General features: G+C 35.3%; 1 protein-coding gene and 1 non-coding gene across 3 annotated transcripts in view; both read right to left on the bottom strand.

Moving 5' to 3' along the window:
* TFEC (transcription factor EC) overlaps positions 1–22176 on the bottom strand; it is a 338168-nt gene that overhangs the window by 50366 nt on the left and 265626 nt on the right. The window lies entirely within an intron of this gene.
* LOC123614717 (U6 spliceosomal RNA) lies at positions 13224–13327 on the bottom strand. The gene has a single exon (XR_006722200.1). It is a non-coding gene; the product is annotated as a U6 spliceosomal RNA (small nuclear RNA).

The raw sequence follows: 22176 nt of genomic DNA, 5'->3' as shown, positions 1-22176 counted from the left end.
TTGTCGGAGGTTTCTTGGGGAGTGCTCTCAAAACCTGAGCTGCAGTGGAGTGCGGAAAACAGGATCAGGTGGAGGCAAGAACAGTTCAGTCTTGAAGGGGCTTATGTTGGCTGTGCACCATAACATCCACCATGTTTATTCTTGATCAAAGGCCCAAAGCATAATATGAATCAGCTCAGGTGAAAGCCCAAACATATAACTTTGTACTAATCTAACTTGACCCTTAGGTAACCTGGACAGCACTTAGAGGAGGCAGTGTTCTCCAAACCAGTTTATACTGCAGACTCCATATTTGAATGCACTAACCCAGAGGATCATCTGGTTAGATCATTAACCCAATATCAATTATGTCAAACTAGGCATTCAATAGAAATTATGATTTTTTTAAAGGTCCATTATTTGCACTTACGAAAATGAAAAATTTCGCTTAAAAGGTCCAATTAATTTTTTAAAAATATGCTTCAAATGTAAAGTTTCCATATTCTAATAAAGGGGTGTGGGTCTCTTTAAAAAGTAGAAATACATAGATTGGTGAGCTATAAAAAGTGTTTAGATCCATTAATAAGAGAACCAGGACAAGGGCAATGTGTTTAATGAGTCAATTGAAGTATTTTTTAAATTAGAAATACACAAATTGCTGCAAGTACAACAAACTAAAGGGAAGGAACTGGTCGAGAAGGAAAAGAAGGATTCTCCTGGTTGTAAAACATCATCACTGGGGGACCACAATCACAAACACAAAATGTATGTATCTGTGGATGGTTTTTTTCTACTCATGTTTTCAGACCAGAATAGGCGCAGGAATCCTACTGACAGAATTGATGGAAATCCATGAGAAAGCAGTCTAATGCCATAGAAAAATGTCAGCTCTCATTCTCTGACAATAGAAATTGACACAACAGAAGATAATTTAGAGTATCTGATATCTGAAGTTTTTTTTTTTTAATCCTGGACTTTAGATCAGTATTGGGAGGTTTTAACTCCATAAATCTTCAAATATTTAGTTAGAAACTAGTTAAGACTAACAAAATGTTATGTGGCCCAATCTGCATTGGATTTAAAATCTTCTGGTAGGTAGAAGAACTACTGAGTGATATGGGCCAGGCAAGCAGTGCTGGCTAGAAGGGCTCTCTGTAACCCCACAAGGAGGCATCCTTATTTTCACACAGTGGTTTTAAAATTAGGTACCTGGATGCATGAGTTCATTCCCCTAATTTACACTTCATTGTTCCTCACTGTAGCCTTCTGACTTAGTTCTCATGTGGGTGTCAGATCCTATGCGGTGGATAATAACACAGAGAGTGCATTGTACAAGGAAATTTTAGAAACAAATGAGTGGGTAGTTATACAAAAAAAATCTTTGAAGGACTTCATCTGCCCCATGATACTCTATCTACAATAATGTCTACTTGTATCATATCTTCTTAGATATTGCTACATGTCATATAAACACTTTTAGACATAATTCATATTTATGCAGATATATATGTGTGATAGCTTCTTTAAAATGTTCTTTTTATAGAGAAACTACAAGATAATGGTAAAAGCCCTCAGCTAATTCAACATCCACTCAGCAAACATTTAATGAGAGTTTGCTCTTTGTTAAAGCCAGTCCCAGGGGAAAGTCATTCCTCTCCAGAAAGCTGGTCTGTGACCCATGTGTCACCATCCACCTGGAGACCACTTAACTAAACTGAGGGCACAGAACCTGGGAGGAGACGAAACACCTTCTGGGTACTGGCCTTTTGAAATTCAGAACTAAAAAGTGATGGCAAACATCACACTAGCAATTATCTCAATAACAAGACTTTTTCAGACCATTAATTTGACTTGCCAGACAAATTAATCAGGCAAACATGGGCACCTACCTAATAAGCGTGTTTAGACTATCTGCAAGAACAGAAACAGAAATGTATTGAGCAAGAAATTTATTTATTCTATATTTATATACTATCCAGTGATAGTAAATAAAACACATTCACTATCACCAACACACACACAAACACATACACATACTCAAGCATGTATATACACACAACCCCACTGAAAAGCAAGACAGACAATACCATTCACTACAACACGATAGTTCTTATTTAATTTTGTTAATTTTGCACTAAACTTGAATTTAATGAATGAAGTAAAAGCTTGGACTTCACAAGTGAGTAATAGGTAACTATTAATTATGTTCCTAGTATTAGAGGTGTGTAAGAAGAAACCTATTTTGGGGGGCTTATGAATCTACTACCTCCTAGATACCTACTCACAAAAGCCAAATGACATTTGTTAATGTTCTGTAGCAAAGATTAATAACTCATTTCTTCAAATCTTACTTTCTTCACAGCAGTCTTTGGATATGATATACCCATAAATCTCATCTTGACTAAACCTAAAATTATACAGTCGAGCTTGTCTGATTGAGATATAACTACTGAACAAAGTAAGGCCGGGTTCATCAAAAGTTTTACATAGATTTCTGAATAACTGTCAGCATATTTCAGCTGAATATTATTTAACGGATAATAATATAAAATGTGATTGTAATATATTCCTCCAGTCCCCATCATTTGAATTTGGATAATTCTAATGGTGTGTCTTTAGAAGAGACTCCACTTAAGAGACTTTAAAGAGGCATGAATATTACTAAGCAGAGTCTTCTTAATTCAATAGTGTTCTAGCAGTAAAAACGGTTGCACTACATGGCACTCATATTTTTACTGTAAAGACAAAGCTTCCTTTACAACTCCATCTAGTCCCATCTATACTTGCATTGATTTGTTTTATGTTCATATCTCAGGAAAATTATCATTTTATACCTTTAAAAGAATTATAACAAATACCAGTAATAACTGTGGTTTGTTTAGTCTGATATGTTTTTTAAGAATATGTGTATTTAGAATTTTTGAGTCATAAATATCAATTAAGAATCACATCAGAGACTGACCACTTCCTGTTGACTTCAAAATGATAGAACAGCCATGCACACACTAAAGTCAACTGGCAACATCATCAATAACCAAAATAAGTTAATATGAAAAATACAGATAACCTAAACCATAATACCGTAAAATATGTTTGACATTGCATTCACAGGCTTAGGATTCATTAATTCTACAAATATTTTTAAGTGCCTACAACACATCAGGTTTTATGCTACTGTGATAAGCTCTGGGGATACAATTAGGAACAAAACAGACATAACCCAGTCTTCAAAGAGTTCACAGTCTACTAGGAGAGACAGATAATTAAACATATAATTATAACACAATGTGATAAACCCTATGAAAGAAAAAGGTGTCACAAAATCAAGCAGAAAGACCTAGATAAAATGGAAACAAGTCATTCAAATGACAGTTTCTGCTACTAGTTTCACAGATTCATTCACTTAATAGACAAGTGTTTGCCTAAATATACTAACCATTAGCATGGGTAGCAATAGTAAGCAAAGTGAAACATGGTCCCCCTCCTCATGCAGCTTATGGACAGGTGGAAGAAACAGATTTTAATCTAATAGTCATACAAATGACTGTAAATTTTCAAGTGCTGTTAAGTGCTGGGAAGGAGATAGACACATGAGTATGAGCATGTATAAAAAGATTATCTAGACAGAAGCTGGGGACAGGCTTCCCCAAGGAAGGAATAATAGGGCTGAATCTGGAGGATAAGTAAGAACTGACTAGAGGAAGAGTATAAAAAAAGCATTCCAGGGAGATGAAGCAGCATGTGTGAAGACCCTGGTGGCAAGAAACAAGATAAGAAAAATGCACTGAAAGGAGATGATAGGACTAGAGCAGAGATTATCATGTGGTGTGGGGCTGGAGAGGCTAGTAGGGTTAATTAATGCAATCCTTTAGAAATATAAAGATGCCTTATTTTCTTTATCATAAAAAAGGGGGCAATAGAAGCTCAGTCAGATGAATTTTATAGGGGTAAAATGAGAGAATCCAGGAGAGAATAAGGGAGTGTTTGAACTAGGGTTGTGTGATAATAAGGGTTGCATAGTCACATGGAAACAAGTAGATGGATTCAAAGGATGTTTAAAAATGGATTAAGAAATGGCACCTGAGTTAACTGGCTTAAATGACTGAATGAACAGTGATGCCGTTCACAGAGAAGACTGAGTTTTTTGGGGTTTGTTGAGGGTGACTGAGAATCATAAATTTGATTTTAAACATACTGAGTTTGTGATGTTTTGAAAGTGTTCAATAAGGTATGTGAAGCAGATAGTTGGATATATGGGTCTGGAATTCAGAAGTGCGATACGAACTGTGGATAAAATTTATGTAACATCTATACTTAGGAGATTACTGATGACATGATCACTGGAGATTATACAAAATTAGAAGATGACAAGGCCTCGTACCAAACATGGTGGACTCTCAAGTTTTAATTACAGGTAGGGAAAACCATTCTGATTCTAAACTTTATTTTCCCCAAGGTTCTACTGATTTTTTTCACACATTTTGCAAAATGCTTATTTGAAGTTTGTGTGTTTTACATTGTCAGGTAAATCCTCAAATAATTATTGGTTTGCCCTACTTCCAAAATGATGCATTCAACACTTTAATGTAGATACAGCCTTATCTTCCCAATAAAATTGCATTTTAATTCTCGTATTATCAATCATTCACCTCTTAACTGCAGTTCCAAAATCCAAAAAGCTCTGAAAATAAGAAGTTTTTTTCTTTTTTTTAAGGTTTGGCACAAACCCATTTTGTGGCAATATCTGATCTAAAACAAAGTAAGGCTATTTATAGCCTTTCTTTATCCTACTTGCAGTAAATCTCCAAATGCACTACTATAGATATATCAATGTGTTTGATTAGAGGATGCTGTCTTGGACTCTTCTGGAGGGCGCCAAGGAATAAATAGTATATATGCCATATTATTTTTCAAAATTTAAAATACTGATACATTGAAACACATCTAGCCCTAAGGTTTTGGATAATGGATTTTGTATCTCTTCTTGTTTACTGAGTGAGTAGCCTATAGAAAGCTCGGTACTATAGACCTTGCATATATTATCTTATTGAATCTTATGGTATCATAAATAAATATTTAATTAGGCCTCCACAGTTGTTTTTAAAACTTCACTACAATATTTAACTGCATTTTATTTTCAGAAAATATAGTGTATCAAAATTAAAATGAACCTTGAGCATATTCTCTCTTGCAGAAATAATGAGATGAGGAAATGGTCTTTCCAACTGAATGAATGAAAGGAGTATTCTTCCTTTAATAAGAAAGAATTGACAAGGTGTAACATTATATTTTGATATCATTAGACATATTTATGATTAGTGCTTATTGCTGTATTTAAATAAGTTAATACTACAGTTTATATTCTTTTTAGAAGCTTCTCATACAATTAAATTGTTTCCTGCAAACATGGAAATATACAAGTTAATTATTCACTATATTCAGTAAAAAGTCTTAAATTATTTTAAAAAATTTACCTAACTCCATTAAAGCTTAAACATTAATATTTATTAATAAGACTTCCATAAAATAAAAGACATTTTGCTTCAGAAATCAACAATTATGTTTAGATGATGCTTTATAATTCACAGTTACTTTCAACTTAAAATATATCTCTCATGTGACACTTAAATGTATATATATTTTTCATCCTCAATATAGTGAACTTTTGATATCATTTTCATTATGAAGTTGTGAATGTTCTTTCAAGGATGCAGAGAATAAAGGAGAAACAAGACTGATTTCTTTAAAAGGTCATATTTCAAAATCTTGGAAAGTCATCAATGCATTTTTAAAAAATTTTACATGTTCTAAAATTGATCCAAAACCATAAATAGGAATATCTGTGATAAAAAATCCAAACCTCCCTATACACTTGTCATCTCTCGTATCATTCTGCTGAAGAAAGGTTCATTATATTTTTTATTTTTATTGTATCTTAATGGCAAGATTTGGGATAACATCAATACATTATGCAGACCTTATTAAAGAAATTCACAGGCCACTTAATGTAAATGAATTTATAATAAATAAATTTATGTATTTTTGTGAGAATAAAAGGATCATGAAGGTTTATCCCTAAAAAATTCTTAACAATTCAAATTGTTTTATATTATCTTAGGCTTGAAGTTTTTTTATATCCCTTATCTACTCTATGACTTGATATATGATCATCAATTAATGAAGTCATTTTTATCATAATAAAATGTCATCATTAGAACTGCAGTATTCTAGTCTAACCATTTTCTAAAGAATATGATTGGGGCATTTTAGGTAGTTAAATATTAAAATAATCTAATTGAAAATGAGACTTTGAAATTATTCATTTTGATTGACAAACGGCAGAAAATGGCTTTGTTTCATAAGTACATCTTATCACTCAATTTTTGTAGATATTATAGTATTTTACAGAGAAAGAAGTAAAATTTATATTGTCTTTGTTTTACCTAACTAGTACATATGATTATTTTTGGCTCTCTATGTTTTAAAGGCACTTATGACAACATTAATTACATAAATCAAATTCCTCAAGTAACTGTGCTCTCATCTAGGAAAGGCTTTCAGTTACAAGGTTGTAGTTTCACACTTCCCTTGTCACTGAAGAACAATGTTCCTTTAGAATCAAAGAAATATACTTCTGTTTTAAATTTTTTATGGTTATAGAAAGTACATAGCCATGAAACATTAATTCATTGAGGAGACTGATCACAGGACCTCATGGACTAGTTAAAAGCCCTAGAATGCAAAATAATAGTAGCCACAGTCACAAGTTGAATCAAACACTCCAATGATTTGAGTAAAGACTTTTATCTTCATTTTACAGATGAAGAAACTGAAGCTCACACAAGTTATCAGACTTGCTCATGATCATAAAGGCAAAAAAGTGAATTTGACTTCTCATCTTTTGATTGTAAAGAGGGTGTTCTTTCAATTGCAAGTTATTATCAGCTCACAAAGATAGTAAAATTTAACTCCAGACTCCACAATTAGAAAAAAAAAAGTGTCCTGTATCAGTATACAAATATGAATCAACTGACTCTGTTCTCTAGTGGAAAAACCTTTGGAGTTGCTTCCCTACTATTAGTTGAGTTTGATTTGATTCACTTTTTTATTGTGTGTGAGTATATATATATATATATATACATATAGTCAGTTTACAATGTTGTGTCAATTTCTGATGTACAGCATAATACTTCAGTCATCCATGAACATGCATACATTCATAAGCAAAACAAAAAGACAATCTACAGAATGGGAGAAAATATTTGCAAATGATGAGACTGACAAAGGTTTAATTTCCAGAATATATAAACAGTTCATACAACTTAATAATTAAAAAAAACCCTAATCTAAAAATGGGCTGAAGACCTAAACAAGCAATTCTCCAATGAAAACATACAAATGGCCCATAGGTACATAAAACAATGCTGAATATTGCTAATTATCAGAGAAATGCATATCAAAACTACATTTAGGTATCACCTCACAGCTGTCAGAATGGCCATCATTAAAAAGCCCACAATCGATAAATGTTGTAGAGGGTATGGAGAAAAGGGAACCCTCCTACACTGATGGTGGGAATGTAGTTTGGTTCACTTTTGATTTTGTTTTTGTCTTAGTGTTTCACTTCATCTATCTTGTGTAACCACCATATGGTGTAAGATCTGGGTTTTCCAATACAGTGTGGGACAATGATATAACTGAGTCTACCATCAGAAAATATGAACTCTAGATAAGTGTTTTTTTTCTTTAAGATACTTTTTCCACTTTAGTTTCTAGATCTATGTATTAAATGTACACTGTTCTGAAGAGTTTTCTCCAGGAGACATTTTATTTCCCTTGCATCATTTTACTGTTACCTTAATGTTTCTTTCCTGACATCCTTTACTCCTGTTCACAAGGTTGGATGGAAAGGGAGCAGGTGGAGAAGGCAAAAAATAATATTAGCCTTAATTTGGCTTATTCTAATTAAATATCATAATTATTCTATTCAGTATCTTTAAACTTCTTTCTCTGAGGGATAGATTTAAGAAATGAACAAATGCATACAAAAAGTTGGCAAGAATTAAAATTACAGAAAAGATCTTTGTAAGAGCTTTCTTTTGTGTCAATTACTTTTAAGAAATAGAAAAAATAAAAATGCTAGTTAATATTATAGCTTTGAGAAATACAGAAAATATTTTACTGTAACTTCAGATATGAGACAAGATTCTATTTTCCTTACTAATTTGAGCAGACAAACCAAGTGAAATAAAACTTTCACTGAAATCTTAAGAGAGAAAACAAATATATTTGAAAATATTGGTTTTAGCTTTTAAAAACTTTTTCTGTTTATTTTCATCTGTTCTGTGGTAGATAAAATAACACCTGTTTCACCAAAGATGTTCACATCTTAATCTCCAAACCTGTGAATACACAGCCCTTACATTATAAAAGGGACTTTGTGGGTGTGATTAAATTAAGGATCTTGAATATGGACATTATCCTGGATTATCTGGATGGGACCAATGAAATCTCAAGGAAGGGTCCTTATAAAAGAGAGACAGGCATGTCAGAGTCAGACAAAAGGAGATATGACTATGGAAGTAGATGTCACAGTGATGAGAACTGAACCAAACAGTGCAGGAAGACTCTAGAAGCTGGAAAAGGCAAAGAAACAGATTCTCCCCTAGAACCTCCAAGAACAAACTAAGCCCTGCTGAAACTTTGATTTTAGCCCTGTGAAAATGATTTCTGATGTCAGTTACCTAGAATTTTAAGGTAACAAATGTGTATTGTTTTAAATCACTAAGTTTGTGGTAATTTTGTTACAGCAGCAATAGGAAACTAATGTGTCCTCCTTTTAAATTCTGAGTTTTAGTTTCTCATTCTTGTAGCTTTAAGAATTTTGATGATTGCTTCTAAGAAACACCCTGCCTGGAAATGCTGGCGCTGTGGGATTTCCTCATCATGGCTGAAGTCATTTGAGGAAAATCTTACAGAGTTCAGTTCCCCAAATTTAATGTCTTTAATTAATAATGTTATTAAAATCCTCCAGTAGTAGATGTTACAAAGGCAAAATGATCTTTCTTTCTTATGCCTTCTTCCCTTCCCTTCTTTCTTCCTTAGTATGATCTGAATAGAGTACAGGTGAGGAAAAATGAAAATAGAAAACTAGGCAGAAGCCTGCTCAAAAAGAGGAATAAATAGTACCCTAAGCTTTGTGCTTATGGCTGTGATGTGTCATATAAGGCTTTCAGCAGGATAGTAACATGATCAGTCAGTATTTCAGAAATATCCCTTTGGCAACAATGTGGAGACTGAATTACTGAAAGATCAGACCGGGCAGAAGGAGAACAATTAGGGGTTTCGACTGATACTCCACAAGAGAAGAATAGAGGGCCCAAGCTAAGGCAATAGTATTTGCTATTGGAAAGGTAGGTCAAATATTATCCATAACATGGAGGATTAAGATTAAAAGTACACACAGGGCTTCTGAATGATTTACACATGTGATAAACAGGAAAGGAAGATTTACGTATGATGCTTCTACCTTAAATGGGAAATGGTAGAGAAGATGGCATTTATCAAAATAAGCAATAAAAGTGGAGGCAAAAGATTTGAAGAAAAGATAACTTCAGTTGTGGACCTAGTGAAATCAGAGTGTCTGTGAAACATGCAAGACGGAGGCCTAGTAAACAGCTAGATTGTAGATTTAGACATACAGACTGGCCAGCTTGGAACAAACTACTGAATCAGAGTTTTACTTAAAATCACACAGGACAAAGAATTAGAATTAAAAAGACAGAATGCTAGGTAAGTAACTCTGAGGAACATCAACATGCAATGGTCAGGAAAGACTAAAGAAATCTCAAGAACGTATAACAGAAATTAGGACAGAGTGATATCACAAAGCCACAGTAAGATAGAGTTTCAAGGAAAAAGTGGTTAACAAAGTCAAATGGCACAGGGATGAGGGACTAGAGAGAGCAAGAGATATTGCTGGCAGATGGGGAAATAACTGGATCACTGGTGACCCTCAGGAGACTCATTTCAGGGAGTTAGTGAGAGTAGAAGTCAGCGTGCAGGGACTGGAGGGACATTGTGAACTGTAAATGAAGAGACCTTGGGGCTCAGTACTAAGTACATTCTCCTCTCTCTCTCTATTCTCCCCAAGGAGGATTTCGTCTGTTCCCCTGGCTTTAAATACCTCCAGTATGCTAATGACTCCCAAATTTGCATTTCTCTTCCAGAACTCTCTGTGAAGATGGAAACTGGAATGCAGTGACTTGAGAAATGAATTGGAGGTGACACAGGACTCAATGCTAGGCACCGTCTCCTCTTTCTCATCTAGTAGTTGATATCATCTATTCCCTCAGTTATAAATACCAGTTAGATACTAAGAAAACATAAATCTCAAATTTTCTCTCTTTCTGGGAGGTCAAGATTTATATATATTAAATAAATAGGTTTATATTTCACAAATATCTCAAAATTTAGAACCTGCATGACCAAGTTTTCGACTATTGTCCTTAAAGCCTGTTTTTCCTCAGTCTTCTCCAAATCAGTTAATGGCATCATTATTCATCTAATTTCTCAATTCAGAAACTGGGTAGTCTTCCTTTGTCCTTCATTTTCCTTACCCCAGACACAACCTCCCCTGTCCATTCTAGCTCACAGGTGGATCTCACATAGATCTATCTTTCTCTCTACTACCAGAGCTTTAGTACAAGCCACCATCATCCCTTACTGTGACTCCTTCATTACTGATCTCCCAGCTCTCTCCATTGCTCTCTTCAACTGTTCTTCATACAGCCTTCACAACCGACTTTAAAAATCATAAAATGCATTAGCCTCTCTCCTGCCTAAAATCTTTCAGTTGCTTCCCATTTCTTCTAGAATAAAAATCAGGTTCCTTATCAGGGCCTTAAAACAGGATAGGTGGTCCCCCACCTACCTATCTAACTCCATCTCATACCGCGTGATCCCAAGTTCACTGTGATCTAACCTCATTGAACTTTTTTTCTCAGTTGCCACAATAAGTCAAGCACTATCCCCCCACAGAGCCATCAGACATGCTTTTATCCCTGCCTGGAATGCTTTTTCTTGGGTTCTCTAAAGGACTGACTTCTCATCTTTAACACTTGGTTATAATGTATCCTCAACTCTGTTTAAGTATGTTCTTTTCTAATATTTTCCATTTTTGAACCCTTCATAGTGTTATGAACCCTTTTCTAGCCAGTTATTCATATGTCATGATTCATTTATTACCTATTTTACTGACCACATTCTAAGCTGCTTTTGGACAAAGAATTTGTCTCTCATATTTATAAATAGACATCCAGTGCTATGCACAGCATCTGTTATATAGTAGGTTTTCAATAAATATTTTTTGAAATAAACAAGTGAGTGAATGAGAAAAAAAATCAATGGCAGTAAAGACTACAACATACTGAGTGCTTACTCTGTGTCAAGAACTATTCTAAGCATTTTAAATGTATTGATATTTTAATCTTCCCCCCAAATCCTTTGGGGTAGGAACTGTTACCTATCCCAATTTCAATGATGAAACCACTGAGACAAAGAGAACTTAAGTAATATGCCAAAGGACACAGAGCTAGTAAAGCCAAGATTTGAACCTAGGAAATCTAGTGCAGAGTACATACTCTCACCCTGCATTAAAGATTTCAGAATGCTTGACCAGAAACAGAAAGAGAAATCTTGGGAAATTTTATTATAGATGTCTCTAGGGTTAATACGTGTGTGTGTGTATTTGTGTAGAGATTTCACCATGCTTACATTCAAAGGGTAATATATAACTAAGGAGAGGCAGTATATACAAGCAAGGAAGGATGACTGATTAAGCAGGTGACTGAAAAAACAGGTGTTGAGTGGAACTAAAGCAAAGGACCTAGCTTTTGTGGAAACATTCTATTTCTATGAAACAGGAAGGAAAAAATGCACTTTATTAAAGATATTTTTAGATTTCTAGGGGGAGGGGTTTGAGAATTAATTTCTTTAAATTAAATTTTCTTAGTAAAGTTATCTGCTGAGGTTGGATGAAAGAAGTAGTGTACAAAATGGAATGGAAGCAAATGGGCTAGAACAAAGCCAGCTAGGTGGAGAGCCCTGCTGAGACTGAAGACCACTAATTTGTAAAGGCCCCACTCTGCAAATTGTCCTGGGACTGTCTTCTTGACAGCATCCTGGAGGCTGAGCTGAGAGGCTGCAAGGATGGTCAGTGTAACAGAAAAACAATGGGGCAAGAAGTGACTCTAACTATGAGAACTCACTGAAATGAGTGGGGCAAAGGTTGTATCAGGAAGGAAGTAAAGTCCAGAAAGTGAGAAGGTGGAGAAGCTAGTGAATTAGAAGACTTAGTCAGCCCACAGGGTAAGTACAATGAGAAAGCAAGAGAACTGAAAAGCTGAGAGCTGTGGTCTCACCTAGGACATGGGATCATCTTCTGAAAATTCCTGAACTTGCAAAATGAGGTGCTCCACAATCTACCCCCATCAACTTTCACAACACTGTCCTCTTTCCCTTCAATTGCTCACTAACCCTAAGCTTAAGGGATCCACTTGACATTCCCAGAAATAACCATGCTTGTTAACACTGATCCTTGCTTGGTGGTGACAAATGTCCTAAAATAAAAGATTTATTGGTAAAGTATACATGTCTATCAACCATACTTCCTTTTCCTAAGGAGAAATTATCTCCAAAAATAGCAGCATTATACATTACTGTTTGTAGATTATCTTATAATGACAAAACGGTGACTACATTCTGAACTTTAAATAAATGTTTCCATGAGACAACCAAAACAGGATACACTGCATAAATAATTTGGCTTTTAAACATTTCCACCATTTAATAACTTTCACCAAATGTCACAATTTGTGTGAGTCTTTTCTGTCATTGAAACTGACTTTTTAAATATGTAACCACAAGATTATAGGGCAAGCAGACAACTGGCATGGACTCCAAAGACAATAATGATTAAAATAAATCAGACTTATAGTATAGTGGACTTTATATGATATTTCACTATTTACAGAGTACCTCCTTAGCCATGGATCCCTTTTATGATCTTTTATTTGATCCCTTATGATTATGATCCCTAATTTGACATATTTTATTGATGAGCTAACTAAGGCTCATGTTAAGCAAAAGCAGCACACAGAATTAAACATCAATCCAAGTCTGCTTATCTCTACCCTGGTGCTCTTCTTCTCTCTTTTTTTTTTTTTTTAACTAAGTATAGTCAGAAAAATATGGAATTCACGAATTTGCATGTCATCCTTGCACAGGAGCCATGCTAATCTTCTCTGCATCGTTCCAATTGTAGTATATGTGCTGCCGAAGCGAGCATGCTGGTGCTCTCTTAAAAGTGAAAAATTGTGTTAATAATCATAATGATAATAATGACATGCATTGCATAGAAAGTTCGCTTTGTGTCAGACACAGGGCATGGAGCACTCGCCACCTTGCCTCATGTAATCCTCACAGCAAGCAGTGAGATGAGCAGCCTTGCTCTCACACCTTCACGAGAAAGTGGAGATAAAGGATAGGTTAAGGAGTTCTGAAGCAAAGCGAGAGTTCAAATCCTCACTGGTCTCGCTGCTGAGCCTTTGTTCCTCATCAGAAGTGATTATTACAATGAAGATGTTTTCCTTTCAAATTAACAAGAATTTTTAAATGATAGTGCTGAGGAGGGAACAATGCAACAGAAATCTGTGTGAGTTGCTGCCCGGGAAGTAAATTTGTACATTTGAGTAGCTTAAGGAAATAATCCTAGATGTGCAAAAGATGCAAAGCATCAAGATGGTCATTGAAACATTATTAACAACGATTCTATAATAAAGAGAACATATAATAAGTATATATCCCAATAGACTCTCTATAGCATCCTTCAAGCTGAAATTTAACTTCTCTCTTTTATTGGGTCAAAGGGCTTTACTGCTAAAACCACTTAATCATAAAAAGACTAGAAAGCATAAACTTTGAAAGCAAAGCTAAAGTAAGCTTCCTTTCCCTCTATTAATCACAATTTTTTTTTAAAAAAATGATACATCAAGTGACTGTAACACAAGGAAAATATGGCTATTAAGTGAGCTATTTTAAGAAAAGTATCATTATTTTAGTCATTACTGACACGCTGGCTTTAACTTCTATCTAGTTTTACCATTGAACTTCTTCAATAAAAGTACATGAGATAGCATCTAAGTCCTGAACATTTACAAAACATTTCCATGGGAAAAGTTAGGATTTTGGGAGTGTTGACAACCACCACATGAATATCTCTCAAACAATAACAGGATATTTCAAATTCTCAATGTAAATGTTTTAAGATGCTCAACCAACATAAACCAGGCCCTATAAAAATGTGCTCATGGCAAAGAATAACCTCATTATGTTCTCCCAATAAAATCCAACACTATAATGTGAGAATAAATCATTCTTTCCGTCCTTATGGTATTGGTTTTGAGTTGTCCTAACCTGGGAGCTCATTTCAAAGTAAATTTCCTAAAGGAACATAAACACAGATATATAAAAGGGCTTGTTTTTAAAAGTAGCTCAAATATTAGCAACCAGATTCTCTTGCCTCTTAGCAAAGGCTTTGTTTGGTGTTTTATTTTGGGCTTTTCTTTTTCTCTTTCTTTCTCTCATAAATTCTTCTTAGAAGGACGACTGTTAGTGGCAAGGTCAACTTTGCTTTACCACAAGTCACTAAAGACTGAGTTGGTAACCTGATATCTGAGAAGTCATTTGCTGTCATATGTCTATCACCAATCCTTCAGAAGAGTAAGAGAATATGATGCCTTATTAAGGCTTGGCCAAGTTAGGGTAGAGTTTCAATGTTATTGAACTCCATATGTGCATAGGGAAAAATATGATTGTTTTGTAGCCTATAAATATATCGCCAGTCCTAGTAAGTGGCAAGACATCTCGCTCTAGAAAGTCAAATGCTGCAATATGTCACTTTCAAACTTCTCTCACTGGTCCCAGGAAAACAGGTACAGATTTCAAGTAAAGTTATTTAAAGTAGATTCTGGTATACAGACACCCACGTACTCCAAAGTTAAATTTTCCAGTTAGACTGTCTCCAGTCAATCTGACCACTTCAAGCTGACAGGCAAGCCAGTCAAATTAGCAGTCACAGTGGGCCAAAAATCTGTCAAAATAGTTTGCTTAACTGGTGATTACTTTTTGACTGACTTGAGCAGTCAGGTTAATCAAAACAGTCCAACCAGATTTCCCATGTGTACACAGTCTTAGCTCTTCCTGTGTTAGTAGGTGTGCCCTGTTTATTTATTTGAGAGGAGTTTTATTAAGTTACATTGTTTAAGAGAAACAAGTCAAAAAAGTTGTGAGCAACTAGTTTGACAATTAGGGCTCCCCTTAGGGTTGGACCTCAACTTCAGCACTGGGGAGAAAAGGCCAAGAACTCCAGAGCAAGGCAAGGATAGGGGCAGAAAAGGGAAAAGCACCATGGGAGCAGGAAGAAACCATATGCCCTGCTCCTAACATTGTTTGCTTAGAGGACTGAGACACATGTTTTGACAAGGGAATGGACTGGTTGTATTTTTTGAAATTAAATAAAAGCACTTAGAACCCAAGGAAGGGTTTGATGACATTGTTGATCATGGATTTTCATTCTTGGTGTGACTAGCCATTTCTGTCAGACAAAAGAAAAGCTTTAAGAATCCCCTTAATTTAAAAATGAGGGTGAGGGCAGTTTAAATTTTCAGTTTGCACAAATGACAACCTTGAATTTTAGTCTTATATTTCCAAAGTAGTGTTAGAGCAGTAGTTAGGAGTGCAGGGTTTGGAATCAGCCCATCTTGCTCTAAACCTGGGCTCTTTACTAACAAGTTGTGTGCCTTTGGACCAGATATTTCCCTCCCCATATGTAAATGCTCTTACCTGAACACTGGGGACAATAATACTACTTAATTTCCAGGATTATTTTGATTACTAAATGACTTAATGTGAGTAAAGCATTTTCAATAGGGTATGGTCAGGAGAACTTGCTGTAGAAAGGCATCTGATCAGAATAAGATGGTCCAGCTTAAGTTCATCATAACTGTGAGAGTATCTTGTTCAAAGAAAGGATTTTTATAAAGCACTAAACTTCTTTTACACCAGGTTCTTATGCCTCTTTTAAGTCATGCCCCAATTAATAGTTTTATCATTTAATATCTTTATAGTTTCTAATAACAATGCCAATAAGCATATGGCTGAAGTTTCTAGGTCCCCATTCTATGCAGGCTTTGAGCTGAGGGTTTTACCTTTTTCTCATTTAATAATCATAAAACCCAATGCGGTATATCAGGTTTACATGAGAAGAAATTGAGTTTCAATCAAATTGCATGACCTGTCTGGGATCCGACTGCTGGTTATGACAGAGCTGGCTTTGAAACCTAACCATCTTGCTTTGAAACCTATGCTCATTCTAATACACCATGTTTATAAGAACCTATAATTAATAAATATCTAGTTAATAATAACTTATATTTCTGGTTCTTCCAGCAAAGAAGAGCAGCTGATATTGCAGGTTTGGGACTTCCTAAAGAGAAACATTTGTCTGTAGGGCCTTCGAAGGTATTACAAGCAAATCAGAGGAAACAGGATGATCAAACACTGACCTGTCATATCCAGAGCCCATGTTTTTTCCACTTTCTACATTGCCACTTTGGGTTCCAAAAAAATCCAACAAAATGATGGGAAGACAAAACTCACAGGTTTCAAAGGATTTATAGCTAGAAAGGATCTCAAATATTGGTTAATTAAGAAAATACAAGGTAGAGTACCTTGTTAATTGAATATGGCTCAAGAATCTACTAAGAGCCTGAAAACAAAGTAATTCTTGTAACATTAAAACTATTTCATGCCTTTTCTTGGGTGATTTTTCTGCCATTGACTTAGGTAGTAATCTCAGACAGTAATGTGCAAAAAGTCTAGACTCTGAAGGTGCATGAATGAATGATACCTCTGGGAAGAGCCCAGACTTCCAGCTAAAACTCAGCATAGAGGGTGTAACCCAACATACAGGATTAACATATCAGGAGACTTGCCCTAGGTCAGCTCATCTCTCTGTGATGCCATATTCTCTAGATGGAAATAAAAACAGTGAACTCTCTTAAATGTGCCCTACGGTCTGATTAAAGATTGAAAAGGTCTCTAAAAATCCACAGCACTCCCAGGGAAAAATGCTAAATATCATTATCATTATTATACCAAATGCCATAATTTGGTCTCCTCAGATTCCCTTTTTATGTAGATTCCATCAAACTCTGACTTTTGACTTTTTGCCTCTCTGACCAAATCTCCAATGACAAAGCAGAGGGAAATGTTGAGGCAATTAGTGGGAAATAGAAGCAATTAATTCCCTTTTTTAGTGGAGACCTGGCCTCTGTGAACCAGTTTAACCAAAAATAATCAATGACCTTTCTCTGACCAAACTGAAGCAAATCTACTTGATATTTGTCACTGGTTATCCATCTACTGCTTCAACATTAATGAGTCTCTTCACTTTGCCCCTTTCTTCTATGAAGTAGAGTCATCTATTCTGGTCCCTTGTTACCTCTGCAACTGCTATTTTCGCAAATTTAATACAGTCAAAGACCTCGTTATCCATGTGTAAGCCTAGGAACCATTTTTAGCATAGCTATGGTTTCTGGTTTCCCCCCAACCCTTCTCCCTTGAACTGTTTCCTCTTCTCTGCTATAAAGATGGAATCTTGTTCAAAATGAATAAAGTAGAACAAAAAAGATAAAGTTTAAATCCAAAAGTACCCCAGAAAAGAGTGTATTATTGACTTAGATCTAAGCCCCATATAGACCCAGGTCCAGGTCACGGCCCCATTACTTACTCACTGGTCACCTTGGGAAAGTTACCTATCCAAAAGCTTCACTTTTCTCAGCAATGGAGAGAGCAGCATTTGCCCGAAGGGCATGTCGGGCTCAAATGAAGTGAAACATGTAAAGTCTTTAGTACATGATGAGAATCCAATCAATGTTACCTATTATCAACTGTTGAAGAGATGATTTCATGTAATGTAGCTGATTTTGATACTTCATTAAAACTCCTTCTAGGATGACTGCTACTCAAGCAGAAGTAATTAACACTCATTGTCTCTTTTATACCCCTGTAGAGGAGTGTTTCAGCTTATGCATTTATTTTATACATTCTTTCCATCTCCTAGCATATTCTAGGATATTTTTGCTTGCTATTTTGTCATTGTTGGTGTTTGTTTTATCTTTAGACAAATGTATCTTAAGCAACTCATTCAGTGTGTTACATTTCACTGGGTGTGTTCAGTGGGACTGAAACTAAGTGAAATCAGTTACAACCAGTGTTTCATGTTGAAACAAATACAAATGAGGATGAATTGGCAATACATTTTTAGAAAATATAGAAAAGTAGAAGTGACCTATGAAGAAAAGACAAATTATGCAAAGAGTTGCTTTATTCTCTACTTCATTTTGCTCTGACAGCTCTGTCTGAAGGCAGAGTCCACCAAAGCTGTTTTCATAAGAAAGGATATATAAGATAGTAGCCCATGGTTATACTTTTTTTTGCTCTAGAAATCTGTCAGAAATATGAGATCAAGGATCCCACAGGGAAAAACAGAGAGATGCTCCCTTGGGGTTGTGACCTGGATTTCCAACTTAGACCTCCCATATCCAATCTAAGTTTGATATTCCAGAACTACTCTTCAAGCACAAGAGATCTAAACTTTAACACTACCAGACCCCTCTTCCTTCACTCTGAGGCCCAGCCCCAGCCCCAGCCCTTCACTCTCCACATTAGATTTTAATTCAATTTAAAATATTCAGCAAACACACACACACATACACATGCACACACACAGACTTATTCAAAGTCACATGGCAAGTTAGTGACAAGTTAAAATGCTGACTTCCTATTTTACAGTGTGTTCTATCAGCACTAAACCTAGCAACCACAAAGAAATCACTGAATCACTTACAAATATTTGCTTGGCCCACTGGTTTGGGAGCTAATCCATGTTCAGTTTGGTTATTTCTACAGCGGAAAATGACACAGTCTGCCAACTTTGATTTTCTTATGAAGTAGGTTCTATCATATTTTTAGCAAAGCACTTGCCTTCTGTTCTTGCCAGGGGTGCAATCAGTTTGCAAAGTATTACCCAGAGACACATACTTGTCCTTGGTCTCTTAAAGCAGACACAGGAGCACTCTATAAGCAAAACCTAAAACTAATGACTCTTGTCTTTCATCCCTCCAATCTGTGACCAGAGATATCCTGCTAAAACACAATCAGATCAAGCAATCCCTCTTGTTAAAATCACACAACCCTTAAAAGCATAGTTCTTATGGTCCCCTCACTTTAACTCTCCAGCCCTATTTTGTTATTCCCCACAACGATCCCAAGCTCTAATCAAAGATCCCTGAATGTTCCATGCTTTTCACATCTCTGCAAATGCTAGTCTACTGGTCCAATATCCTTCTCCTACCTTAAGCCCATCTATAGAAATGGTTAATTATTTTTCAAGATACACTTTACCCATCATCTCTTTGAACCTTAATAAACCCCTAGACTCACAGAGAATTCATATGTCCTTTTATTATAACACTTAGTATGATTCATTGTTGAAATGCCTCAACTGCTCCTTGGCAGGTAACATATCTTATACATCTTAGCATCCTCAAAACTTAGTGTAGCACCTGGTATACTCCTCTATCTATACACCTTCAACTTATATATCAAACTTACACAGATATTAACTGGGTTACTGATCAAGGCAAAACCATACATTCTCTATCTTCTCCAGAGGATAGTGTCATCAGTATTCTCACTAGGCAGACTCATCCACTGAGTCTGAGTAGGTTTGTTCCTACTCTAAGAGTGCATAAGCTCAGAGTTTTTGAACACCATATCCCCACATGTCCACAATAGTGTTTCAAAGGCTAATAAGAAAAAAAAAATGGTTGTTTGCAAAAAAAAAAAAAAAAAAAAAAAAAAGAGAGAGAGAGAGATGCTTTAAAATTTGAGAGCAGAGAGAAAGTAAAGAAAGTTGAATACACTTAAGGGAAAAATCTTTAAGGGTAGTTATAATTCTGATGGAGAGAGAAAATCATCTATCATGTGAAAAGTGCCTTGCATGTGTGTAGGACAATCATAAGCTATAGAAGAGGAAAAGTGATTGACTAAATTGAGAGAAATTTGAGAGTATGATTAAAGTATCAGATGCCTCTTAGCCTAAGACTGATTAAGGAGAAGCCCAAAAGTTTATCAGAACTTAAAGGCTGATGGTACAAATGCTGCTGACAAAACTTCTGCTGCAGACCTCAGATAGTTCAGTAGGTTCAAATCTATTTGAATTTGCACAAGATCAAAGGGAGCAGAGAGTGTAAACATCGTAGCTGCTGAGGAATTCCCCACAGATCCTAGCGGAGAGCATTACCTGTGTATAGACAGATTTTCAAAGCAGTAGGTACTAGATTTCTGGGGAGTGGGGAGAGATGTTTGATAGAATGGGTTTTCACCAAAGGGGAAAACAAAGGATATAGTGAAATATCTGATTGAACAGATAGAAAGTCCTGGCTCAAATTCTTATTTGGATGGAAATACACCTAAGCAAGCTAAAAAGCTTTCAGAACTTAATTTGTTCATGTGCCTGTGTACTTCTGTATTGGAAACATGCTCACTAAACAAGAAATAAAGAAAGGAACAAAGAGAGGGATAGAAGGATTCTCTCGCCCTCTGGAAGAAGTTAGAAAGTGAACCACAATCTGTTTCAGTACACAGGCTGAAGGAGGAGTGTTTCAGGAAAGGCAAGAGATGATTTGGAAATACTTTTCTGCAGTAACTCTTGGGAATGAAAGTAAAAGGACATGGGAATCCTTACTGAAACTCAATCTCTATTTCCTAACTCATTCCCTTAAATTGCCCTTTTTTAGTTCTATTTTTGAATCTTACCTGTTCTTTCAAACCTGAAGTGATAAAAAGAAAAACAGCAACCTAATGGGTCTTAAAGGTCATTAAGCTTAACCTCCCACTGTTCCAGAAAATAATTACAAAATTGGAACCAAGGGCTTTCTTTCCTTGACCAATCTATTCTTAAAACTGGTCACCTAAGGAAATTCCACAACCTACCTTACTATTTTACTTTTCAATAATACAGATTCCCCCAATTTTCCTAACGTTTAACATAAGCTACCTGTAATTCTCATACCATTCTTTTTTGTTGATGAGTAAGTGGCCAAGACTTTCCATTCTCCAATAAATACAACTTAATGGAATCACAAAATTATCATTGACTAAGTTCTCACAGGCAAAATAATAACTGCCAAATTTTGGTATATCTCCAAACACCTGCACCCGGACCTACAGATTCCTTACTGGCTGGTAACTAACAACTTTATAAAAAAAGGAATTTTTTTGTAAGTTAATTTCTTGATATTCATTTTTTTTTCCTACAAGACTACTGTTAAGCTCTTCCCTCACAGGTTATGTTTTTGAAGACACTTGTGATTCTTACTGCTTTCTTCATACATCCTTTGCTCTTTGTCTCACAGACTCTTCTTGATCTTAGTAAATATAATCAGTAAAACCTAAGCAAGAAATATATTTTGCCCTATATATATATATTTTTTCCCAAATGGTATAAAATTTGCAATCTGCATCACTTCTCTGGATCAGCTATCACTCCACTGCTTAAAACAATATTTTTTACTATAAAGAGTTAATTAAATTTACCTCCACGAAGAATCTGGCATGTCTAGTAAATTTTATTTTGTACATTGATTTGTACAAAAATCAAATTGAATTTTATTTATACTTTGGTTAATAAGAATTGAATGATTATACTTCCACTTGCATGTTTATTATTTTATCAGTATCCATCATTATTCTCTTTGAATCATATTTCATTAGTTAACTTGAAACCATTGTGTAAGAAGATTTTATTTCTTTCATTTTCTCCTTTCCTTATATCTCCTTTCTGACTAGTCAAGCCATGGTTTTCAAAATTATTTCCCACTTCCACTGTGTTAATTACCACAATATCTGAAAATATCACTAATGCTAGAAATTTCCATCAGATTTCAATAACTCTTAATTATTTTGGCTATCTAAAACTTATAATAAACCCTTGTGCTGCAGTCATTAAAATTAGGCTGATTTTTAAGAAACATTTTTCAGTTTCATTTTTGACAACAGTTCCAACTTCCA

Source organism: Camelus bactrianus, chromosome 7 (genome assembly GCF_048773025.1).
Source record: "Camelus bactrianus isolate YW-2024 breed Bactrian camel chromosome 7, ASM4877302v1, whole genome shotgun sequence".
Classification (NCBI taxonomy): domain Eukaryota; kingdom Metazoa; phylum Chordata; class Mammalia; order Artiodactyla; family Camelidae; genus Camelus; species Camelus bactrianus.
This window is presented reverse-complemented; position numbering and strand designations above follow the sequence as displayed.